Raw genomic sequence first — 6631 nt, forward strand, 5'->3', positions numbered from 1 at the left:
CTGGACCTCCAGCTTCCTGGGGTCGACCTCCCAGCCCGACTCTGGACCCGCGTGAGCCTCCAGGTGGTTCTGCTCAGGTGAGGTCATGACCTCTGTCCATCAGGTTGAGGTCACTGTGAAGGCCAGCTGAATCTACCTCAGTCGGTCCAGGAGGTTCTGATGGACACACTTGACTGGCGGTTTTTTGTGGAGTCATCTAGCAGAACCAATCGGATCCTTCGACCTTCAGCCTGAAACTCTGCTTCAGATCTTCCTCATCAGTTCCAATTGTTCAGTAACTGAATTAGTTGGTGTTCAACCAACTCTGGGTCTGGATCGTCCACAGCAGCATCAGTCTGAAGTAATTCTTCCAGAAGGTTCTATTGGGTTTGAACCAGCCCGACCAACACATTCTGAACCCCAAAGACGCCCAGAAGCTGCCATCATGGCCGCCTCATGAGTCGCAGCAGCTGGACGATGAAGCTCAGGACGTCCTGAATGATTGATTCAGTTCCTGAGTTCTGCTGATTGAGTTACACAGATCCAATGACGGCCGCCCAGCCGAGCCTGACGGCCCTGAAAGATTACAGCCTGGAAAAGATGACGTCCTGCAGGTAGCCGCCGCCGCCCCTGGTGTCCGGTAACCAGTGAGGAAGAAGAGGCTGAAGGCTGCAGTTTAACTCCTGGACAGAGTTCCTGGAACGTTGTTCAGAGGTAACAGTCACTGGCAGGCTGGCGTGGTACCAGCAGCTCATCACAAAGACCCGAGTGTTTGGACCCTCAGAGATGTCTCAGGCCCCAGATGGGATTGTTCTCATCTGAAAGCATCACCTCAGGTTTTCACCACATTGACAGTCAAACTGGATGAAGACGTTTTCATGGTTCTCCAGCACCGTGGTGAATTGGATCACTAGGCTGAAGTTAGAAGCAAGTGGCTCCAAGTTTAGAAAGTTGACATCTGGAGGTTTGAAACCCACGGACATCCTGTGGTCGGTTCCTCAGGTTGGAGGACTTCCTGTCTGCCTGCTTGTTCTTCCTGGTTCCTCAGGGTTAACTGTTGTTTGTTGGGTTTTGTCTTCCTTCTTCATTAAAGCTGAATGACTCTGTCTGCTCACCTGAGCTTCCAGATCGGCTGGTCTGCCTCTGAGCAAGGCAGTGATCAGGTGTCTCCTTCAGAGGTCGTGTGAGAGTTGAACTTCAGACTTTAGTTTCCTGAACAACAGAACCCAACACAAGAAGTTCAGCCTGGAGTCATGTTACAGGGAACGGGTGGAGGATGGGAGGGAGGCCGTCCAGTGGAGGCTGTTGAAGATGGTTCTACTTCCAAGACCTCTGACCTTTAGGCTCACGTTCTGCTCTCAACGTTCTGCTCTCAACGTTCTGCTCTCAACGTTCTGCTGAAACAGGTTCTTCTCTGTCTCTGTTCCAGATGAGGATCGTGTGCAAAGACGTGACGGCAGAGACGCTGTACGACGTCCTCCATGACACCAGCTACCGAAAGAAGTGGGACCAACATGATCGACACCTACGACATCGGGAGACTGACGGTCAACGCAGACGTGGGATATTACTCCTGTCAGTGCCACTGGACCCGGTCCAGACTTTATTCCAGAATCTGACTCAAAACCAGACCGGCCTCGCCGTGTAAATCATAAAACTAGAGGAAACTCTCGTGCTGATTGGTTGCTTATGGGCTTAAGTTTGAAAGTTACACTGTTAAAGACGGAGCAGAGAGCATCCTCTGAAGCTCTGAGAGGTTCTGGTTCTGTCTTCATCCTGGACAGGGAACATTGAACAGGTCTTTACTCCTTCAAGCTGCTGAGGCGTTTCGGCAGCTTGGTTGTCCGTCCCTGGTGCCGTGTCCTCCAGGACGCCTGTGACCGCAGCACACGCTCTGCAGCGGAGGCTCCTGCAGTATCGACATGATCCTTGTTCCCAGTGCAGGTTGGATTCCTCCAACTCTACGTTCGTGCCAAACCTATTGGCTGAACTTTAAAACCTGGAAGGACAAAATGTCTCCACTGATGTTGAAATATTAAGTATCCAATGGGGTCTGAATGTTGGAGCAGTTTCCCTCATTGGAGGGCAGAGGAGACGTCTCTGAGCGGGTTCTTACGGTCACTTCCTGTGGGCCGCATGTTGAACATGAACAGTTCAGCTGGGATAGAATGACTTCCTTTCTTCTTCCTCTGGTGTCTGTTTGAAGGGAAATGCCCGACGCCTCTGAAGAACCGAGACTTTGTGACGATGCGGTCTTGGCTTCCGCTTGGCAGCGACTACATGATCATCAACTACTCCGTCAAACACCCGGTCAGTAACCCGGTCAGTTACTGGTCAGTTACTGGTCAGTTACTGGTCAGTTACTGGTCAGTAACCCGGTCAGTGTCCGGCTGCTGCTGGAGGTTCTGCAAAGTACTGACCCGTCTCTGGTTCCCCGTTCAGTTCAGCATCATGTTTACAGAACCACAGGAAGTCGTCACATTTCTCTCTGACGTAAGAATCCAAACTTCCTGTCTGTTCGTCTCCATAGCAACATCCTCCGAAGAAGGACTATGTCCGAGCCGTGTCTCTGCTGACGGGATACCTGGTCCAGTCCACCAGTGCCACCAGCTCCACCCTCTACTACCTGACCCAGGTGGACCCCCGAGGTGAGGCAGGAAGACGTCAGAGTTCCGTCCTCCGTTCTGTCCTCCGTTCCGTCCTCCGTTCCGTCCTCCGTTCTGTCCTCCGTTCCGTCCTCCGTTCCGTCCTCCGTTCCGTCCTCCGTTCCGTCCTCCGTTCTGTCCTCCGTTCCGTCCTGTCCTCCGTTCCGTCCTCCGTTCCGTCCTCCGTTCCGTCCTCTGTTCCGTCCTCCGTTCTGTCCTCCGTTCCTCCTCTGTTCTGTCCTCTGTTCTGTCCTCCGTTCTGTCCTCCGTTCCGTCCTGTCCTCCGTTCCGTCCTGTCCTCCGTTCTGTCCTCCGTTCCGTCCTGTCCTCCGTTCCGTCCTCTGTTCTGTCCTCTGTTCTGTCCTCTGTTCTGTCCTCCGTTCTGTCCTCCGTTCCGTCCTGTCCTCCGTTCCGTCCTCCGTTCCGTCCTCCCACAGACCTGACCTGAGTCTGTCCCTCCTGTGTCCTGCAGGCTCTTTACCAAAGTGGGTCGTTAACAGAGTCTCTCAGTTCGTGGCTCCGAAGGTAAAAGTCGGTCCGGTTCCTCCCACAGATGGCGTCTCTGTCCCCTGTCCAACCCTGTCCTGCCGTCTCTGTCCCGCCAGGCCATGAGGAAGATCTACAAGGCGTCTCTGAAATACCCGGAGTGGAAGCGGAAACACGACCCGACCCGGAAGCCGTGGATGTACCCGGAGCAGAACACGCTGCCCTCCGTCAGCCCGGCGGACCTGACGCTGCAGCGGGCGGACTCTCTGGAGAACATCGACGAGAGCGGCGTGAGCGAGGAGAAGGCGCAGCACAGCGACGACGAGGAGACCTAGGAGTCATGGACGGACTGTCCTCCTCTCGTTTCCCACTGCCAGGCCCCCAGTGTCTGTCCCTGTCCTCTGCCTCCACCCCGAACCCTCCTGTCCACCCCGTGACCTCTGAATGACCTCTGAATGACCTCTGAATGACCTCTGTCTGCACCAGGGGTGTCCAAACTCTTTGTCATGTAGGTCAAAAGTATTAAATGAGTCAAGAACATAAAAACATCAAATAAAGCAAATACTCAACATGAGGATGTTCACTGTAGACCCAAACCATGGAAAGGATTTTGTTGTAAACATAGTTTACAAATTATTTTTATAGCAAATTGATTCTCAGTTTTAGGAACAGGATCAATAAATAAAAAAAGCTGATTTTGTTCAACAAAGTCGGCTTTTCAGTGAAAGTCTGCAGAAAATGATAAAACCTTGTTATACAAACACAGATACAGTAAAATGATCATTTTCAATGATAATTGATGAAAAACAAAAGTCTTCATCTGCGCCAGCCGGGTCACTAAACTAATCACTTCTAGGGCCACAAATGGCCCCGAGCCGCAGCTTGGACACCCCTGGTCTGCGCCACGTTCAGGCTGCCTGTCTTCTCATTATCTCAGCTTCTCAACCTTTGACCTCAGAGACCCTGAGGTTCTGGTTTTCCTTCCAGGTTTCCTCATGAAGCATTTAGATCCAGACTGGTTTTATTCCACTGATTTTCAATCCAATCCTAATAAATTATAATCACTAAATAATTATTTTGTAGATCTTTCCAGACTTTCTGTGAAACTTCAGGATGCTTCATGTGTTGAACTGAAACCAATTCCTCTTTAATGAATGAAAGATTTTTTTACCTTATAGACCAAATTAAAATGTTATAAATTAGAAAAATGATCAAATCGATACATGTGTGATCAATAAAGGTTCCTGAGTCACTGGCCCATACCTGGAGGTGATGACGTCATCCTGCTGGATTCTGGGACCTGGGAGTCATGAAGGTTTGCTGTAGGGTCAGTTTGTATGGAGCCAGCAGGGGGCGCTGTTTACCGTCACAGTCAAACATCAACAATCTGGGCCATTTTATCCTGTTCAGTTTTCAGTCATTATTTCACCATTTTATTCATCAAAATGTAAGATCAATGTTTAGCTTATATAAAAATGCTCAAACTCAAGCTTTTAGTCCACTCTGCAAGTGTATGTGCATTAGCTAAATTTAGCTGACTATTCAACTTTCTGATATCCAGTTTGAAACTGTGACATTTATAAATGAACAATATGAAAATATGACTTTGAAAAATGAACTCAGTTGTTTTTTCTTGTCTAAAAGACGAAATAATTATTGCTGTTAATCTGTGACTGCGGCTCATCAGCAGCCTGGCCTGCACCGCCCTCTGGTGGACAGAGGCAGCTGCAGCGCCCTCTGGTGGACAGAGGCAGCTGCAGCGCCCTCTGGTGGACAGAGGCAGCTGCAGCGCCCTCTGGTGGACAGAGGCAGCTGCAGCGCCCTCTGGTGGACAGAGGCAGCTGCAGCGCCCTCTGGTGGACAGAGGCAGCTGCAGCGCCCTCTGGTGGACACCCGGAAGAAGAAAACCAGCAGCAGACCAGGATGAGGACAAAAGCTTTAGTTTAAAATGTCAATTTTAACCAGTTGAACATCTAAGAACTGATCAACTTTGAAAGGTTTCTGTCTTTTCTGATCAGAGACGTAAATCCAACGAGTTCTGGTTCTGGGAATCCGGACCGAACAAGTCTGTCTGATGGCCTGAGGAGGCCCCATGATTCTGAGCTGATGAAATCCGTTTAGGTCCAGAAAGATGAGCAACATCTGGAGCTCCATCCTTTTACCAACAGGAATAGCAGAACCGAGCCTTGCAGAACCGAGCCTTGTAGAACCGAGCCTTGCAGAACCGAGCAACCAGCCTCTGGTTCACGGCTGATGTGTGTGTGTCTACTGTCTTCATCATAAACACATTTAGAGCAAAACCGTCACAAAAAAAAAACTTATAAAAAGTAAAGAATTAAATCTTGAGGAATATTTGGTTCTAAATCTCTCTGAGAACCAACAGATTAAACCCAGTGCATGTTTGTTCAGAGGATCTGGTTCAAGCTGAGCTGCAGGAGCTGCAGGGTGTCCACAGGGTGGCGCTGTGGGGAACCTGCTCTACCTATACAGCTGTGAGAATCCAAGATGATGATGAGGAGCAGCTCTGGCTGCTCTTCCTGCCCTGATGAGGAAAACTCGATGTGATCGTTTCCTCCGTCAGCTGCTGAGGAATGCCGCTTATTGTCTCAGCCGCTTCCTGTTTCCTGTCTGCTGGGCCAGGAGGAAACTCCACCACCATCAACTCCTCACCGCTGAGGACAGGACGCGGCGTCCTGCAGGACGCGGCGTCCTGCAGGACTTCCTCCGCCCGGCAGCTCAGAAACACTCATCTGCAAACCAGATTAAAACTAATTTTAAAAACAACTTTAAACTGATTTAAACCTGGTTTAAGATCTGGTCTATGAGCTGAAACGTTGCTCAGCAAGAAAGAAGCCATAGATAAACTTGACTGATTGATTGATTGATTGATTGATTGATTGATTGATTGATTGATTGATTGATTGATTGATTGATTACTCTAATGAAGCATAAAAATCTGATTTCTGTATCCAGATGTCCACAGTCCTTTGTCTCTGAAGAAATATTGTGAACTGGTCACAAACAGAGCTGAGAGCAGCCTTACGGAGAAGCAGGGTGGTGGCAGCATCATGCTGTGGGCCTGTTTGCTGCAGGAGGAACTGGTGCACTTCATAAATAGATGGCATGATGAAAAAAGAACATTATGTGGAAATATTGGAGCAACATCTAAAGACAGAAGCAAAAGCTTCCAGACGAATGAAAAGGTGAGTCAGCACAACAAACCAGACCCGGTTCTGTCGGACCCATCAGAACTCCTGACCCGGTTCTGTCAGGAGGAATGGAGCAGAACTCCAAAGACCAAACGCTGAGGAGATTTATGGAAACTTGAATAAATAAATCTGACAGATTCTTTCCTGTATCATTTCTTTGGCTGTATGTAAACTTCTGGTTTCAACTGTATATTTATGACTAATTAATATTCATTCACATCTTTAGCTGATCAATATCAGATTTCAGTCTGATATGAACTGGGCAATAATCAAATGAACATCAGATTCTCATTTTAACATTAAACAATAATT

At 49.0% G+C, this 6631-nt stretch overlaps 1 pseudogene; it reads left to right on the forward strand.

The window, feature by feature from the left end:
* Positions 1-4182, forward strand: part of LOC129360264 (START domain-containing protein 10-like) — a 5580-nt pseudogene extending 1398 nt beyond the window's left edge.
* The last annotated feature ends 2449 nt before the right edge of the window (positions 4183-6631 follow it).

This window comes from Poeciliopsis prolifica, unplaced genomic scaffold (assembly GCF_027474105.1).
Source record: "Poeciliopsis prolifica strain line A6 unplaced genomic scaffold, Auburn_PproV2 SCAFFOLD006, whole genome shotgun sequence".
Taxonomy (NCBI): Eukaryota; Metazoa; Chordata; class Actinopteri; order Cyprinodontiformes; family Poeciliidae; genus Poeciliopsis; species Poeciliopsis prolifica.